This window comes from Drosophila tropicalis, unplaced genomic scaffold, assembly GCF_018151085.1.
Source record: "Drosophila tropicalis isolate 14030-0801.00 unplaced genomic scaffold, ASM1815108v1 contig_859, whole genome shotgun sequence".
NCBI classification, from domain to species: Eukaryota; Metazoa; Arthropoda; class Insecta; order Diptera; family Drosophilidae; genus Drosophila; species Drosophila tropicalis.
Window position 1 is genome coordinate 9,671,399 of NW_027173353.1, and position 18,029 is coordinate 9,689,427.

Below are 18,029 nucleotides of genomic sequence, written 5' to 3' on the forward strand. Positions count from 1 at the left end.
GTCATTAGCCGCTCATAAATTAACAAACGTATGTTCTTCTACTCTCCAAGCCGCCCCACCCGTCCCGTCCCAACTCTCCCTCCCCAAGCAGTCCAAGGTACAGGCACGATCATTGGTGGAACAGTTGGAGAGCCATTGCCAAAGATCTGATGGCAAATCCGCTGTTCTGCAGCGATCATCGCCACCGGAGCAGCCACGAAGAGGTGGAGGAGGTTGCTGACAAAGACGTTATTCCAGTTTTTAATCTGCTCATTGGATGGACCAGGCGGGAGAGAGGCAGTGGGTAAGGCCACGATATGACAGTATGCGAATACAAAGTAATTAATATATTGTATTGCATTAAATGCCCATAATCAGGCATTTTTATTGGGGAACAAGGGAAACAACACCATCCATATTCTTTTTGTTGTCACATTACACATTAGGGTGATTCACTTTAAAGAAATTGTTTAAAAAAATCTCAAATTAAAACAAACATTAACAATTGAATAACACTCAAATTAAATAACGTGAAAACGATTTTAATCTCACTAATCCCAGCAAAGTATTGAACCCATAAATTCACAGTTTGAGTTCCAATGAAATTTGATTATTCCATGAACTATGAGAGCTTCCATTAAAGATGGGAATTCATTTTTAATTGGTTTCTTTCGTTTTTTCGTTGTTTTTTTGCAATGGCTGCCTCTTATTGGTAATCCGTAATGAGCTTTATTGTCAATTAAAGACAGATTTCAATAATTTTATGACATCATTTGCCGATCAACAACAGAAGCGAAGGCAGTGGCAATCTAGCCGGCTTTATCTCATCCCATTGTCGGACCCTGGCTTAGTCTCCGTCTGCCATAATGCTTTGTTCGCAGCAGCGGAAAGCAAGAACAAAACATTAATAATCATTTAATTATACATAATCAATGACATTTTCACCCGCATTCCAAATAATTGAGCTCAATAAATGTGAAATGGCAGCCAAAAATTGTAATAACCAAACATATAAACTTCATGCATATATGGACTTGATGCGATCAGACATTGAAATATCAATTCGACTCTACACAAAGCCATATCTATTCACATAAAAGTTCCTGTTGGGTGTATCTTTTGAAAACAAAGTAATTGCCATTAACAGGTGTGAAGTAGAATTGTTATTACAGTACTTTGTGCTTAGCCAATAATAATTTGGCCAGACCTCCTTTAAACGCCCCATCGACTTACACAATTCCCATCACAATGTGTATCTTATGACTTTTAAGCATCATTATATAATTATATATTCGATTCCAGGTATTCATTTACACATCAAAGTTTCTATTTGAATTTCTCTCTCGATAACGTTTAAAAAGAATTGGACTGCTGTTAAGGTGAATCGAACTTCCTATGAACTAATAATTAGTATCTTGACTAAAAACACAAGTTTCTTTAAAATCATCTAAAATTAAACTTAATAGTTTAATTGAATTCAATTTCTGGTAGTTTAATCTGAATAAGTCTTTGTTTTGCGAGCTTCTTATTAACTTTTCATACTTTTCAAACTTATATTTTTATATTTTTTACATTTTTTTTTCTGATTACGATCTTCTGTATCCCATAATCAGATCAGAAGCCTCTCTTCCCCTTGTGAAAACTTCTATCTTAGCACAATTAGCTGTAGTTAATAATATTTTATCTATTTGTCCGTTTTATTTGTATTTGTCCCCGTTATCGTGTCGTCCGAATCAGGTTATGTCCTGGTGTCATATGGGCCACTTGTACATACTTCGCATTGTACGCTTCAACGTCCAGATAATACCAATTAATTTGTATACTTTCTGAGCTCTAAGTGAATAAAACTAACTTTTCAAAGACGTTTTTCAATTGTTAACAAAATGAAACTATCAATCTTATTATTTAAACTAAAGTTTGTACATTCTTTGCATTAGTTGATGAGATAGTTAATTTTTAATAGTACTTTGTTAGTTTTCAATTTTGAAGAGATTTTGTGTACACTTTGGTTCAAAAGAAACCAAATATCACAATGGAATAATTCGTGCTAATTACTCGGTACATTGGGACAAAGAAGCGTCAAGTGGCCATTAAGAGCATTTCCATAACACTAACATAACAATATCAATACGCCAACCATTTGCATAATTTTGGAGTCTCTGTTTGGCTTTGGACTCCTTCGACTTCGACGACTTTAACGCTGAAGCGAGGAATGTTAGGGCAAGTCGCAAAAAGTCGCATAAATTGTGGGAAAAACGCGATACTTGGCTAACAGAAAAACGTTAGTTGAAGTGCGACAGAAATTGGCAATTAAATAAATCGAAAGATGTCACAAAGCGACAACACACAACGACAACATTCCGCCTTTTGTGGACTAAGGGGTGTGGCTGCAGCAGGAGTTGGACATGGACTTAGACTCTTAAAAGTGAAGACATGGACATGCATTCGCTTTCGCATTCTCATTCTCAATTCACATTTGAAGTTTTGAGTTTGAGTTTCGAGTTTGATATGCAGAACATTCACTTGCGTGACAGTCCAAGTGAGAGTTGTGTGAGAGTGTGTCTGTGTATGTTGGGGAGGAGAAGAGGTTATGGCAGAGGCATCGAGTTAGTTTGTTAGCATTTCGCACGCATCCGACATAAATAAATGAGATTTATGCCACAAGGGCTTAGATTCGCTAGAAAAAATAGCGACTAACATTGAAGGCGCATGAATACGATATGAAATCGATAATAAATTATCCTCTTTGGCGACACATTTCCTCCCAGACACACCCAGAAAATCCACTGTCAAATGTATCTCTTGCTCTTTCTTGCTCTCTTTCTATCTCTCTCGCACACTCATTATGCGCACACATTTTGTAGTCGAAAAATCGATGAGACCATGGAATATGCAAAATGCTCTTTGGGTATTTAGCTTGTGGCCGCTTCAAGTGGCATTCGCCTAAGTCAACATAAAGTTTGCCCTTCGTTCCACAGATTACCCCACTACTGGCAACATCAACAAAAACAACAACAACAGCAACCCCCAAAAAGATGGCTCCGACATCCCCCAAAAGTCGTCCGCATCACTCTCTGCCCTCCTCGCATCAACAAACTCTTTTTGTAAATGTAAATTTGAACAAGGTTTTCTTTGTTTTCTGTTCGCCAAAGGGCCCCAAAAAAAAAAAAAGTATTCAAAATGTTTTGCCTTCCAGTCTCAACTTGGTTTTCATTTCTTGGAGCTCCAAGAGTGGCTCTGTTGCTATCAGTAGGTACCAATGCCGAGATACAAACCAAACCAAACCACTTAGCCTCTCAGTCTCTTTTCAGATACAGATAAAGTTTCAGTTTGCTTTGCTTGATTCCATCGGATTTTCCAGTTGGAGTCTCTCATTTGTGAAGGTAGTCAAAGTGGTTGGCCTATACTCAGATTTGAATCGCTGGAATTTGTTTTCGGGCATGGAAATTTATTTGACAGACGAAATTTTAAGTGTGACACTTTAAAAACATTTTTATAGTTTATTAAATGAATATTCGATGCGTCCCAGACTTTCAATCTCACAATCAGCCTCACTAAGACAGACACGCTATTTTGAAATGCAAAGCAGAAACTTGTTTTTAATTAAAATCTAATTTGTTGGATCGCCATAGGAATAAAAATGGGAATGGCAATGGGAATAGGACACTTGACACTTGAGCGAGAGAGATTTGCCAATACATAGAGCCAAGTGGCCAAAGCATTCAAAATCTTTTGCGGAATATTCTCGGACTTTTTCTATATACACTAACACTAACACTTGAGTCCCTTTTAGGTATTCAGATACACACAAACACAAAATACTTACAAAAAAATCGATTGAAAGCCATAAAACGAAATGTTTATATTTCGAAAAAAAGTCAAAAGTCAAATACGTAATGTAAGAGATCAACAGTCCACAAATGCTTATGGCCATATGAGGCGGGGGGGCCTGAGAGTATCGTATATGTTTCATAAGGATGCAATTGGTGGATAGAATTTGTGGTGTGTGTGTGTGTGTGTGTGCATGGGGTTGTGGCTGGGAAGTCTGCTCTCTCAGCACTTGGACTTAATTGAAATTTGAAATATGGTATTATGTGCGCGCCGTTCAAAAACAGTTCATAATGCCAAGCCCGAGCCAAGTTCGAGATGTCGATTGTTGTTTATTGAAATAATTATTCAGTCGAGTGTAATGAGCAACTGGGCAAAGTGGAGCGAAGGTATGTACTTACTTGGGGCGCATGCTCCAATCAGCCAATCCCAGTGACTCGATGCCAACAATTCCTCTTTCCCAGTAGAAGAATAAGAATGTCGAGTGCTCTGTTTAATTAGCTGCAGATGTTGTTCTCGATTGTTTTATAATTGAAAATGATTTCGGAAATAGTTTCTATTATTAAAAAATTAAAACTATAATTTTAGTTTTCAAATGTTTTCTGATCAACTTTTGATAGGGAAATTCAAGAATTTCTCATCAGAAGTGTCAAATTTGGCTTCGTTCTAAATTTGTAGAATCGTTTTTCTTACTAATTTAAAAAACACATTTACCACAATCAAAACAAGTGCCAAAAAACAAAAAGTTTTTGCAGCTAAATGGCTAAAATGGTTCAGAAAATGGTTCCGCAATTGGGCGAATAATTTGAAGGCATTTTACATAAGCCTTTCCTCTATTTGCTTACCACATTTTGGTTTGTTGTAAATAAATTTGTCAAGAGTTGACACATTTACGATTTAAATTAATAGAAATGCAAAAACCAAAAGCGACAAATAAGTAAAAGGAACAAAAATAGATGGAATACGGCAAAATAGAGGAAAGAGAAGCGCCCACGCAGATCACTGGGAATTTCTTTATATAAATAACTAAGAAGACGCCTCAAAATCAAAACAACTTGGCCAGAGAATTTTGATCACATAACGGAATAAATAATAATGTAGCTCTTGGATCTTGATCTTGGACAGGGCGAACGAGGAGAAGGCATAACCAAGACTGTGTAGCGACACAAAACGAGCAAAAATAAGTTTAATGTTAATTTAATTGTATTTTTATTGATAGTAAAAACATTTTATGCGTTATACAAAATGAATTATGAATGAATTGGCATATGAGGAGAGACACCAACAACAGATAGATCGAGGGAGATAGAAAGAGAGGAGATAGAAGGTATTAGATAAGCACAAGCTGACTCTACTCCATTCTTAGATATGGCCCATAAAAGTGACACCAATAGAAATTATTTGAAATGATCCTACTTCTTTTCAGCAATACAGGATTCTAAAGTTCATAAGGGTCAGATAATTATGTAAACTTCCTCAGAACTAAAAGAATATATCATTCCATAACTAAACTAACAGCTATAAGCTTTTTGAAACCATTTTCTTTTTGGGGTTCATTTAGAAACCGGTTGAGTCTTCACAACCTTTTACCAAGTGATGGACTTTGGTGGACTTAACTCCACTCTAGTGAGTTTAAAATGTATCTAGATAAAAAAATGGATTGAAACAAAGCCAAGCTTGTTGTTTCCTTAACATTTCTACACCTGAAACTAACTGGAAAACGTTGTTACTTTTTATGTCAGTGCAAAATGCAAGCAGAAAATTCGCAGAACGAAACGAATTTGGTCAAGGACGTGGCTCGATAGTGCATTAAGGGTTACGCTCGAATGGGAAAGCATTTCACCATCATCAGCAGTTCTATTATGTCCTTGAGTTACGCAATTAAGCAGCATTATGTAATGCGTTTTTTACGACAGCTGAACGGATATTTTACCTGTTAGCCTTTCCTTTTCCATGGAATATCCTTTCTCCGACTGCGACTATAGTGTGTCCTTGAAGATGGGGTATTCATTAAGATACAAACAAGTTAATGTTTCTCTTTTTTCACCAAGGTGAACTCTTCTTGTGAGTTAAAAAACTGCAAACGGTTGGCTCTGTAAAAAATGAAATGTTCAGGGGATCACTTTGGCTATGTTCAGTCGCTGTCAACGAAAGTGAAGCAGTTAAAACTGTGACTGTGAGTGAGCACAAGGACCTTTGGGCTCAGGCCCAGAATAAGGCACAGGAGTGAGCTGCCTGAACTGGCCATAAAATGGCCAAACAAAAGATGAGCGGCGGTCGTAAAACGCGACAACATGGTGTGACATTTTGCCGATGTTGTTCCCTTTAGCTGCTTCCATATTTCTTGCCTCGTCGACCGATGGCAATATTTTGGTGGCCAAGGGGTGAGGTATTGGACGCGACATCGACCAGCTCGTCCTGCAGCGACATACCGCGACTTTTGTTTGCCATTTTATTGTTACTCTAAAGGGGTTTCCATACCATTTCAGAAAACGAAAATCCTGCATTTTACGACCCTTTTCTGCAATTGGACAGTTTAACCCTTCAATGGAAGATGGCATGGTGTGAAAACTGGAAACCTATTCACGAAATGTGAAAAAGTCCATCCATTTGTATTTGTGTATACAAGACACATTTCAACGACGAGTCCACCTGGAAATGCTTTGCCTTTTCTATTGTGAAAAGTTGTTATTTTCTTTGCTTTTGTTTGGGAAATGAAAGGCGTAACAATTTTAGACATATTTTGCGACTCTGTTTCTTAACTCGTTGATTGTGATTTATGTATGTGGAAAAACCAGAAAGGCAGAACAATGCCATTACCAAGTATTTATATGTCTAAAAGTTTAGAAGTAGTCTAAAGTTATGCAATAAGTCAATAATACTCTTCAATTTCTAAGTGATCTAGCTTTGACACGATCTCTGTCTCTGGATCTCTGTTCTTGGGACGTTTATCTACAAGTAATTCTTTGATTATTTTGTATTAAATGGTTTAAGAAAAGCTATCCAACAGATATATTTACACTCTCATTGCACGAAAAGTCTCCAAGTGCTGTCGGGCAATGGCCATAAAGAGAAACATTAAATTATTCGCATTATGACCACTGCGGCACTGTGGTCTGAGCAATTTATTTACGTTAGGTTAATCCCCCGCATAATTACGCACCACAGTAGTGGAGGGTGAGGTGCATTGGTGCACCGACCGAGCACATTCGCCTTCGAGGAACTCGTAAATATCGCCTTGTCGCTGTTCCGGCTGGCCAGCCGTCCAATGCCCGCGAATGCCACCTTATGGATGGCTTGAAACGGAGGCGGGGACCGACATGAATGTCCGACTGTGCGCATAATTGGCGTGCGTTCACTTTAGAATGATCGGGGAGGCCGAAACGTCTATTCCGCTACTAAAACTCTCTTTTAATGGCCATCAGCGATGATAAGGCCAGCGAGTTTATGGCTCTAGATAGCAAGTGTCAGTGTCACGTAAATTCGCCAGACCCATTCCCCAAATAAGGGAGACGCGCCATTGAAGGTTCTCAGACCTCCAGACTAAACCCTTTCATTGCCAATTTCATTATCGTTATATATTCTGGAGTTTCTTGTGGTCTAGCTTTCGGCAATTTGTAATGAGAAACCAAATTCTTACAGTGTAGAGAAATAAATAACCATTACCCCCATGAAGAGTTATATAATCTCGGGCATTGCTTCAATGAATTATCTAAATTTGTACAATACATTATTTGGTCTTTGTTTATGGAAACACACGTTTTCCATTATGGCACTGACTAGCAGCCATAAACTAATCTGAGTTAAATCTTCTCACAATTTATGCGTTGTCTCTCTCTCCGCCTCTCTTCCTTTCTGAACTCCTTCAAGTCTGTGTGCTGGAACTCACTTCAATTCAATTCGATTCATTTGTGCCTCAATCAAACAATAATTCGGTCAATCCCAATCGATAATCGGATGATGATGACCCAAGCATGCCAGAAAACGTCACAAATAACCAAAAACAACGCATTAAGGTTGAATGCCATCCGCAAGACTTGGCGATGGCCTGCACGATGAGTCAATGGCTCGAAACGGGTTTCACGCCATGCCGACAGATACCAAGAAGGAGAAAGAAAAAACACCGAATCGGCCTTGCCTGCCTCGTCCAGGCAATGGGGGAATGAGGGAGAAATGAGCAAACGAGTGCAGAAGGAAAAGGGGATGAACCAGAATCATGGCGGTCAGCTACTCTCTCTCTCTCTCGCGTTTGAAATCTTGTCCATGCGGTTTTCTGCGTTTGTTATCACTGCCATTTCTAGTCTCTCTGCTCATTGCTGCTGCCATTGTGACCGCCATGCCGCCACATTTAAAGTGGTTGATCCGGTTTATTGGACCCCCGACTCTACTCTAGTTATGCACGTACGTATATTGTATGTATGTGAATGCGGTCTTGTTTTGTCATTCGTGTGAATCTGCCGTTTCCCTGACTGCACATTTGGGCGGCACTTGCTCCATCTCTCTTGTTTTCCCATTGCATAATTGTATGTTAATTCAATTCAAAGTGTCCCGCCGGACACTCGAACCTACACTATCCCTGTCATCTGATTATGAATGCGCACTTAGTTCAATCGAATTGACTTCATTATACCGAATTGCGGCCTACAATTTGTCAGCATGCAAATTGACCAACCAATAGGCAGTTCATTTAGTAATTAGCTTTTTACTCCACGCTAATTTATTCACTTTCCAATGTGCATTGGAAATTGATCAACAATTGTAATTATATAATCTATCTAAAATGTCAAAGTCAAGGGCCCTAAATTTATTTCTCTTTACGTTGCTGAGTGATTTACTTTTTAAGCTGATGTCTAATTAACTGATTGTCATTCGTTTCACTGGCCTAATAAGAGAAAAAAAAAGGCCAATTCACCTGAAGAATCAGTCTATAGAAGAAGCAGTATTAATTTGGAGTATGAAGTAAAGCGCCATGAATACCGACACTTGAGTATGAATGAGGCTCTAATATAAAGCGAATAGAGGCGCAAATGAAATTAATATGAAATTTGAGCAAGCAATTTTATTTGGATATAATTTCTAAGATTAGCTCTGGAGTATGTACAATCAACCTTCTAAATGTTGTTCAACAATGAGGAAGTTAAGTAAATGGATGAGCATGTTGATATTGATTTATTCTTTGAATATTAGTACACATTGATTACCAAGAATAAGTGAAGTTGGAGTTCATTTGCCTCCTCCCTTTCAATCCTTTTTGCAGGCCTTTAAGATATGAGAATGCATCAGAGGAAAAGTAACTACTGATATTATAGTCATTTTTGGGACTGCTTTTTCAATAAAGATTTGTAATTTCAATCGATTCCAACTCTTTCAGAGATTTACAATAACAACTGTAATAAATTTCTTATCTTTTGCTTGAGATTTGTGCATTTTCTTTTTAAATTTATCGGTTTAGATTATGGCAAGTGGTTTAGAGATTTGGTTCTTTTAATGTTTCAAGATCTCAAATTGTAAGAAAACTTAGTTCTGGCCATTGAAAATCGGAGAAATCTGAATTTCGATCGATTTTCTTTTATTAAGGGTCTTGATCCACGCGAATCCGATGCCCCAAACAAGCGCCAGGCAAGAGTTCCCGCCTCAGCATTTCTCCAAATAGTCGCCCTCATTGGACGCCGGCGATTGGAGATGGAGATGGAGATGGCGATGGCTCGTAACTCATGTTTGTGGTCGTGTATGGAGGAGCGCCGAACAGACGGTTTACGAGCCCATCAAATTGCCCAACAATTTGAGTCTCTGCATCTAAGCAATATCGTGCGATTGTCGGTCCGCCCTGTCCGCACATCTCGACTATCGGCTATTGGAGCTGGCGTTTGGCTTCAATGGCCCGCTGGCAGAGCAAATATCTTTAAATTGTTGCAAATTGTATTTGATTGTTGGGGCCCTGTTGGCCGGACGTGCCGTTTTAAGAAGATGGGGCTCTGGGAATGCGGTCGGGCCCCGGGCCAGTGGAAAGATACATGCGAATTGTTGACGCGGTCGTGCCGTTGCATACGAGAATATCTCAGTGGTTAGCACATTTTTCCACTTTATTCCGTTCGACACTTTAACGAGTTCAAATACAAATTACTCATGAGTGGCTCGCGGGTTAAGTCTGCAGTTTGGCTGACTCTGTTTCTGACTCTGAGATCTTGTTCTGGCCGAGTTAGCAAATGCGAATGTTACGCAAAACCATAATTAACAAACATTCGTCGAATTGACGGAATTCATTTTACGACCTGGCTAGTGTGCACTCAGCACTTGACACTGCCTTTGATTTATTCGCCCAAGAGTAGCCCAACGAGTAGCCGATGGAGATTCCGAATCTAAGACCCTCGGCCGGGGCACGTCTACTACAAAGTCGTAAGTGTTGTCGACTCGGTTCAAGCAATTGTGGCAATGATTTATCCGAGTACGCGACATTGGGAAGTGCTGGAAATTATAGGAAATCCTTCCAGCAAGTCACATATTTCTCTCCGATCGTTACGCGGACAGTTGCCTGATGTATGTCCGCATCTAATGAAGTCGTCTGGTCATTGTCACCAACCAGCCCCACCACAGGCTATTTGCTAAGACTAGAAACAGTCTTTCTACGTGACTTTACCTACGAATTATACCCAAATGAGCAAGACAACTTAGCTAGCCAATAATCTAGCCACAATAGGATAGTCCAACCAAAAAACACATGAAGGAGAAGGCATATGAGGGGCCAAAAAATAGAATTCCTAATTGAAATGTTGACGTAGAGACAAGAAATGAAAATACAAACATTGCCATTGGACAATACTAATCCACGATTGGAGTTAAGGATGTTAGTTAGTTCATTAAATATGTAAATACATGACTATACGATCATACTAACTATTCTTGCACACTTTTTTGTCATAGTTCTTGAATTATTAGAGGCATTCTTCTATATCTATAAAGGCCACCACCATTACACAGACTATTCACAGGTTTGGTTGAAAAAGTTTTGATTGGGATGGGTTAAGAATTTCATTATATCGAAGCCACTATAAGCACTTTTTTCAAGATTTATTTGCGATATTTGTTCACTACTACAGCGATATGATTTTCCGCGATCCACACCAAACCAATGCAATTGCCACTTTGCCAAATTACTTCAAAAACGTTCTCATTGCTACAAGGGGTCTCTCAGGACCTTCCTCTTGCTCAATTGAACCAATGGTAGTCCTACTCATGACCACACCCACACAGACTGTGATCTCTTGCTCTTGCCTATTTCCTCTTGGCAGATCTGTTTGTTGTCTCCTTTACCTCACCTTTGTTTGCCACTCACCCTCCTTTAAAGGAAGCAGGACGAAAGCGAACTGCTTAGTGCGCACTGCTTCGTTAACGTTTAGACAGTTTCCCATTGCTGGGCACAGATGGCACCACAGTGCTATAACGAAAAAAGGATTTTACATTTTACCTTCATTGCCATTAATTGAAAGACTGCTCCGAATTCACTTAACAAAACAAGAAAAATAAGTTTAGTTTTCCCCTTGAAAATGGCATCCCGGACATTTTTGCTGTCCATAGACATAACCGCATCCGCATCCTCCACATTAACCAAACGACTGTCTGGCTGTCTGTTTGTTTGTGGCCTTTCATTGGCGTGCAAATGTGCATCTTTGTCCCCCGATACCACTCTCGGCCATATTTTACCGCTTTTAAGCAGCGCGTAAATACTCACGCTTACTGCAAGAGTCCATTAAACGCTCGTAAAAACTTTACGATTCCCAATATGAGATTCTCTTAATACGATTTTTTATGATATTGAAATCTCCTTACCCTGCGAGCCTCTATCATCCCCAAAAAGAAAACAACATCTTGGGATAGCAGGCAACATCTGAGGCCTCTCAAACTTTTGCTCAAATTCGACCTAAGGCAGAAACGGAAACCAGCTTCAGGTACGATATGTATGATGGCCGTCCCCCAGTCCCAGGCCCAGCCAGAGAATCCTCCCTACACCATTCCATCTATTTGGGGCTCATGGAAAAGGGGCGTGTGCGCGTTTTAATGTCTTGTTGAGGACTATAAAACACGCTCGTCATCTCATTGCGCAACTGATGCCCATGCCCATGCCCATGTCGATGCCGTGGCCTTTTCGTTTGGAATTCCCCTTTCCCCTCATTGGCCATCAATGGAAAAAGAAAAATAAATCATTCGATTGAAATTACTAATTGGGAATATGTATATTTCGGTTTGTTCTAAAGTAATTCACGTTCGGGGAGAAGGTTAATTAGAAAAGAAGCCCTAATAATAATTTGTACCTAAAAAAAAAAAAAAGAAAAACTCAGAATAAAATACATGCATCTTTTGATGGAATCTAAGTTACAATCTGGATAGTTAACAGTTTGTTAGGACATGCTGGAAAGCAAACCCATTGCGGGCTAAACCAAGTGATGACATTATTTGTATCTTAAAAGGCCTGGTCCTTTATTTGCCATAAGTTTTCGATTATAAGTGAATACTAATTGAAAATTTGTATTTGTGCGCTCAAAATATAAGTATTTGGAAAAAGCTCCTTTACTTAACCTTTTTCAATACTCTTTCTGGAACTAAATTTTACAACAGTACCTACTACAATTAGCGTAGATTTAGTTTTATTCCCTCTTGTGGATACCACATACCACAAGATCCGTCCTAAGCTAAAGAATTGGAGCAAATCTATAATAGGTGATATCATACCGGAAATTATTAAATTGGAGGAGTTGGTGTTGTTTATCAACAATATATACAAATAGGGTCAAAAAGTTGGAAAGGTTTATGAAATTAAAATTTAAGGGCTTAGCACGTGAAACAAGTTGCTGCTTTAGAAGGTCAGTCTGATGTCTTTATGAATGTAATTTGGCGTTGAACTCTTGGGCACAACGTCTAACTCATTGTCAGACATTGAAATTCTGCAGTGATTCCAGAACAAGAAGCGTTAAAGCGCCTCCTGAAGTGCGTAAGTCAATCATCCACCCAGAGACCTTAGCATCCCGTCAGTTAAGTGCAAAGTCCAAAGGTATGGCATTCGTTACTTCTGCAGGCTAGAAACCCAAGATATTGCACTGCCCCTCAATCTCCTGGACAACAAAAAAGCAGATTAGACGTCTGACAAGAAGTCACTCACTTGACCTGCCATTTAGACCAGAGACGGACTGGTGATTCCACCCCCATTTCATGATTACTTTTGACAATAGATCGCAAATACAAATAAATATGTATTAAGAAATGTATTTCGAATGAATAAACAGTAATTTGCTTTGGTTTTCTTTTTCTATTTTTTTCAAAAACCTGCGAAAACTTGAAAGGGCTGTTCCTGGTGGCTACTATACTGTCTGATCGTCTGTTTTTATCGCTTCTAAACGGTTTTTGTTAAAGTTTCCATGATTTCTTAAGTAATACTTACTACTTAGTTAACAGACATTCAACTATATGCACGAAATGTGGTAATAAGTTGTAAAGCTTACTAAATTTATGAAATTAAACAAGACATGAACTAGACAAACATATGTTAGCAGTATAAATGTATTGGTAGGATAATCGGCTAAGTAAAAAATTGCACACCCTTAAAAATTATATCATTCTTTTCAACTTTATTTTGTATTTCTGTTAACTACCAATTTAGGTGATAATCGCATAAGAAACAAAATTATGACAGTCGCTTGCAAAAATAACAAAATTTGGCCAAGATAGAACAAGAACAAGATCAAGAACAATTCTTGGTCGGGAAGAAACAGCTTCTGGTCAAGAGAACACACTCCATATAGTTGAAGATGGTTTCCAAGAATTCTGGCCAAAATTAATATTCTTTAATTTCTTTTTAAAGGCGAATATATAAGCGTCTTCCTATAGGACACACCATTTCCGTCAAACATTGTAGACATTTGGATATTTCATCAATTCGTCAGTAGCTCTTATATAAATAGTTGTAGTTATTTCAGTTGTTTATTTATTATACTTATTTCATAATAGATTTAGTTTTAGTTACAAACGCATTGTTGCACAATTGACTAATACTTGGCATCCTGTTTCCCAATTCTATTTCCAGTTAATCGTAAATGGCCAATGAAGAAGTCTTTAGGTCGAACGTGTTGCTGGTGAGTAAACAACATCACATTAAGAACTATGCTAAGATCATGCCTCTTTGGTTTTATGGCAGTTGTTTTTTCTTCTTCTTTTTTTAAATAATTTGCGTGATTTATAATTTTTATATGCTTCATTTACAAAACGGTGGATCATTAGGGCAATTAAAATGCAATAAACGTACGCAAATAAAAACCAGAACAAAACACATACAGACAGATAAATAGTAAAGTGAAGGGAAAGGGGGGATAGGGATGGATAGACTTTGGTATTGTACGAACAATATAAATTTCATTTTGTAGTTTCAAGGAGCGTTGAGTGCTATGCAGAGTGAACTTGCAACTGCAACCAAGAATGACACAGAAACCCATTTTCGATAAACAGAGAATAGATAGTGGGGCAAGCGGGTTGGGCAAGTCATAAAACACCGCAACGAGAATGCTCGACGACATTGAAGGATTAAAAAATGATGGCGTGAGAAGGCATTCTGCAATCATCATCATCCGAATCACTTTTAAAGCAAACATTCAAGAAGAAGAGGCACGCACTCCCTCCATATCGGGTGAACGAGAACCGCAAGAGCCAAAACAAGTCATAAACTGGCGCAATAAAAAAGTGTATCAAATTAGGGAACAAACGGAAGCATCAGTGGCAAACTGTTTAACCATGGTGGTTACTCGAAATGAAATGAAATGAAAATTCGTCTCCTGCATTGCCACTTATGAGCCACTGTGGCTGAGTGAAGTAGCTGACCAAACTAACTCAATTCCTAAGTGAGTGAGTGTGAGTTTGTTTTTGTCACTCTCTCCTTGACTCATTCCCATTGATTTTTATTGCCAGTCACCGGGCACTCGATGGGAATGAGCCATTTGTTAGTTTGAGTGCTCATTACCCCAACTGAAGATTGAGCTGAAACATTTTACAATCTTTTTATGGTCACCAACTTGGTTTTGTGTCCTCCAGTGAGTTTTACGATTGCAGATGCATACAGAGACAACAATAAGAGTAGAGCAATAGTTCACTTCATATACATACACAAAATGTGAGTTATGGTTTCAATTGTCTGGGGGCTGGAGGGTGAGATATATTTAATGCTCATTGTCAGATTATTATCAAAAGTTATATGTATTGACTTATTTTAGAAAGGTCATAAAGTGTAATTCGTTTCTAAGTATCTTTAACTACTTTTCATGACAAATGAGTGCATTAAATCTGTTCAAGTATTATTTAGTTAACAAAGTACTGACTTCGTGGGCGAGTCTTTGGGAGCCTCTATGATTGATTTAGCTCAACTGAAAGGAACATCCAGATAAATTTGTCAACCTTAAAGATAGCTTGAAATTTGCTGATTGAATATCATTGGATATTTCTTAGCTTCAATCGACTAATATCAGAAAATGTAGATTTAAGTATTCCTCCGTTTTGTAATTCTTTTATTAGTTTTGTAAATACCCTGTTTTGTTTTATGCTTGTTTTTATTTTAGATACAACCTGTTGCTTGGAAGATTACACGGAGTTGCAGCCACTTAACCGTTTTTTATGGTTTCTTCCGTTTTTTGTTTTGGAGGATCGAAAGAAACACCTTAAAATAGTTTGTTATCCGAACTTTGTTTTTATTTATATTATTATTGTTATTGTTATGAGTGTTATTTTAAGGCTGCACTTCTCCTCTCACTCGCCCAGCTTCAATTTTTATTAGTTTATTACGATTATTCGCTTTTAATGGCACTCATTCGCACCGCCGACGATGACTCGTTGTATCTTTTGTTGTCCGGGGGCTCGAGTAGTTGCCGATCCGCTTGGCCCCCACGGGCCCCGGCGGGTACGAGCAACGTGTGAAGTTGTTTTATTATTTGTTTTGATTATCAAAATGGACGTTTTACATTTTTCCGGTCGTTGGTCGGCCCACCTGCCTTCCTAGGGGGCATGGCCTGGTAGCCGCTGTAAATCACAGCTCGCCGGGAGTGCTGCATGAACGAGTCTAAGTGTGAGTGTGACTGCCAATGCGAATGCGAGTGCGTGTACTCAAATTCACATTCACACTTACATACATACATACTCAACTGGCAACTCGCACTGGCCGAATGACCCATAAACATAAACCAAAGTGTGGCAAAATGTTTAATTTGGAATTTATGAGCAATTAATTTTAAACACTTGGCTCTCCATTGGTGTCTGATGTGGTTGTTGCTGTTTTGGCCCCTGTGGTCGGTGCGGGCCATAAAAATTTAACATGCCAGTGTGCCAAAAATTTATTGTTAACCACTCGCTGATTGATCAATTATTCAATTGTTATCGCCAGCACAGAGATTTACCCATTGAAGCACTTTGATTCCAGTAGACAATAGTTAAAATCAACATTCAGACTCAATTACAATAAAATTGACCTCCATTTGAGTGATCAAATGAGATAGAAGTAGTTAATTTAAGAGATTTATGTACATTTTTAATGACATTCGATGAAAGCTAAATTGTAATATAAATCAAAGTAATTGTATTTGTTTGTAAGCAGAGAAATTAATATTACTTATGAAATAAATACATCATTTATTTGTGTTTAAAACTCAAGACTTTATTTGGAACATTTTAGGTGACAATGTAAGTATAAAGAGAAAAACTTTGCTCATCATGTAATCCAACTTAAAGTGTCCATTGCTCTTAACAATTAAAGATGTAACGCTAATTTCTCTTAGTGTATGAAATGTCAAATCTGGCTTTGATCAAATTTGCTAGAAATTTGTAAAAGATAATATCAACTTCCGACGGATTATACAAGGAAAATATACTGTAGAAATTGGACTTTCATTTTCAACATCGGCTAAACCTATTCTTAACTTGAAACTGTCTTAAAATCAATTATTACACTTAAGGAACTAACTAAGAACACTCTTTATCGCACAATAACTTGGAATTAAAGTCTCAAAGGTTTCTTTTGATAATCCTTTAGAGCACGTTAACCAAAATTATGCAACTATTTCGAGCAGTGGCCAAAAACCAAGTTGAAAAATTGCAATCTTGTTTCATTTCCGCATAAATTCAGGCCAAAACAAAATGCCATCTTCTTCTGTCTTTGGACGTTTGTCCAATTTAAATCGTAAATTTCAAATTTTTCATAAAAATGTCATAACAGTAATTTTAGCGACAATGCCCAAAAAAAAAAAAAGAAACACAAAAAAGAAACATGACAAAGAGTGGGCAGGGAGAATGAAAAGGCCAGAAAATGCTGCGGGCGGGAAAATATGTAAGTGAGTTTTTGGCAGAGTCGGCGTTTTTCATCTCTCGAATTTATGGATTTTTTTTTGTCATTTTATTTAGGGGTAAAAACAACACTAAAAGGACAGACAGAGACGCTGATAGGACAAGAGAAAGAAATTACTGTTTTTTACATGGATAATATGTAATAAAACTTTGTAGTGAAAACAAATTGTAAATCAAACCAATGACAATTCTTTCGATTGCGTTCCACAGTCTCTAAACAAATTAGATTTGATGAATTATTATATACAAATGGATGGATTTGGTCTATCAATTATTTCAATAGGCCAATGAGAGCAACAAAGTTGTCTATTTGTCGCATAAAAGAAAATGAATAATACAAAATAATTGAAATAACAATAACATTTTGCCAAACAAAGCATAAAACACTTAAAAAGACATTTCACTCACTCACTCACACACACTGGCACACACTCACTCACAAGACTCTAGCAGCAGACAAACATTCGCCCACTCAAAAGGCCCTCACACTCGGAGTCATAGTTTTGTTCAACGGCTTGTAGTATAGTTATTCTGTTTGAGTTGTTGTTCTTGTTGTTGTTGTTATATTCGTGGGTGTGCTGCTGGTGCTTGGCGCATACGCAATTCGCATTCTCACGTTATAAACATCAAATTAAAAACCGGAGAATCGTATAAGAATAATGCCACACAAAATGACTCTGAAATATCCACTCAGAAATTGCCCACACTCATCAGTCGCACTGCACTCAATGGCGACGGCCATTATGCCTCACACACACACACACACTAGCTCAGTCACTCACTCACTCGCTCACTCACACATGCAGGCCACATGCAGAAATAGTGAGAGAGTGGGTGCGTGTGAGAGAGAGAGG

At 38.1% G+C, this 18,029-nt stretch overlaps 1 long non-coding RNA gene across 1 annotated transcript; it reads left to right on the plus strand.

Annotated features, from left to right (window-relative positions):
- Window positions 1-253: 253 nt before the first annotated feature.
- LOC137583046 (uncharacterized) lies at window positions 254-15,464 on the plus strand. The gene is made up of 3 exons (XR_011033346.1): window positions 254-283; window positions 13,883-13,931; window positions 15,402-15,464. It is a non-coding gene; the product is annotated as an uncharacterized lncRNA (long non-coding RNA).
- Window positions 15,465-18,029: the final 2,565 nt, after the last annotated feature.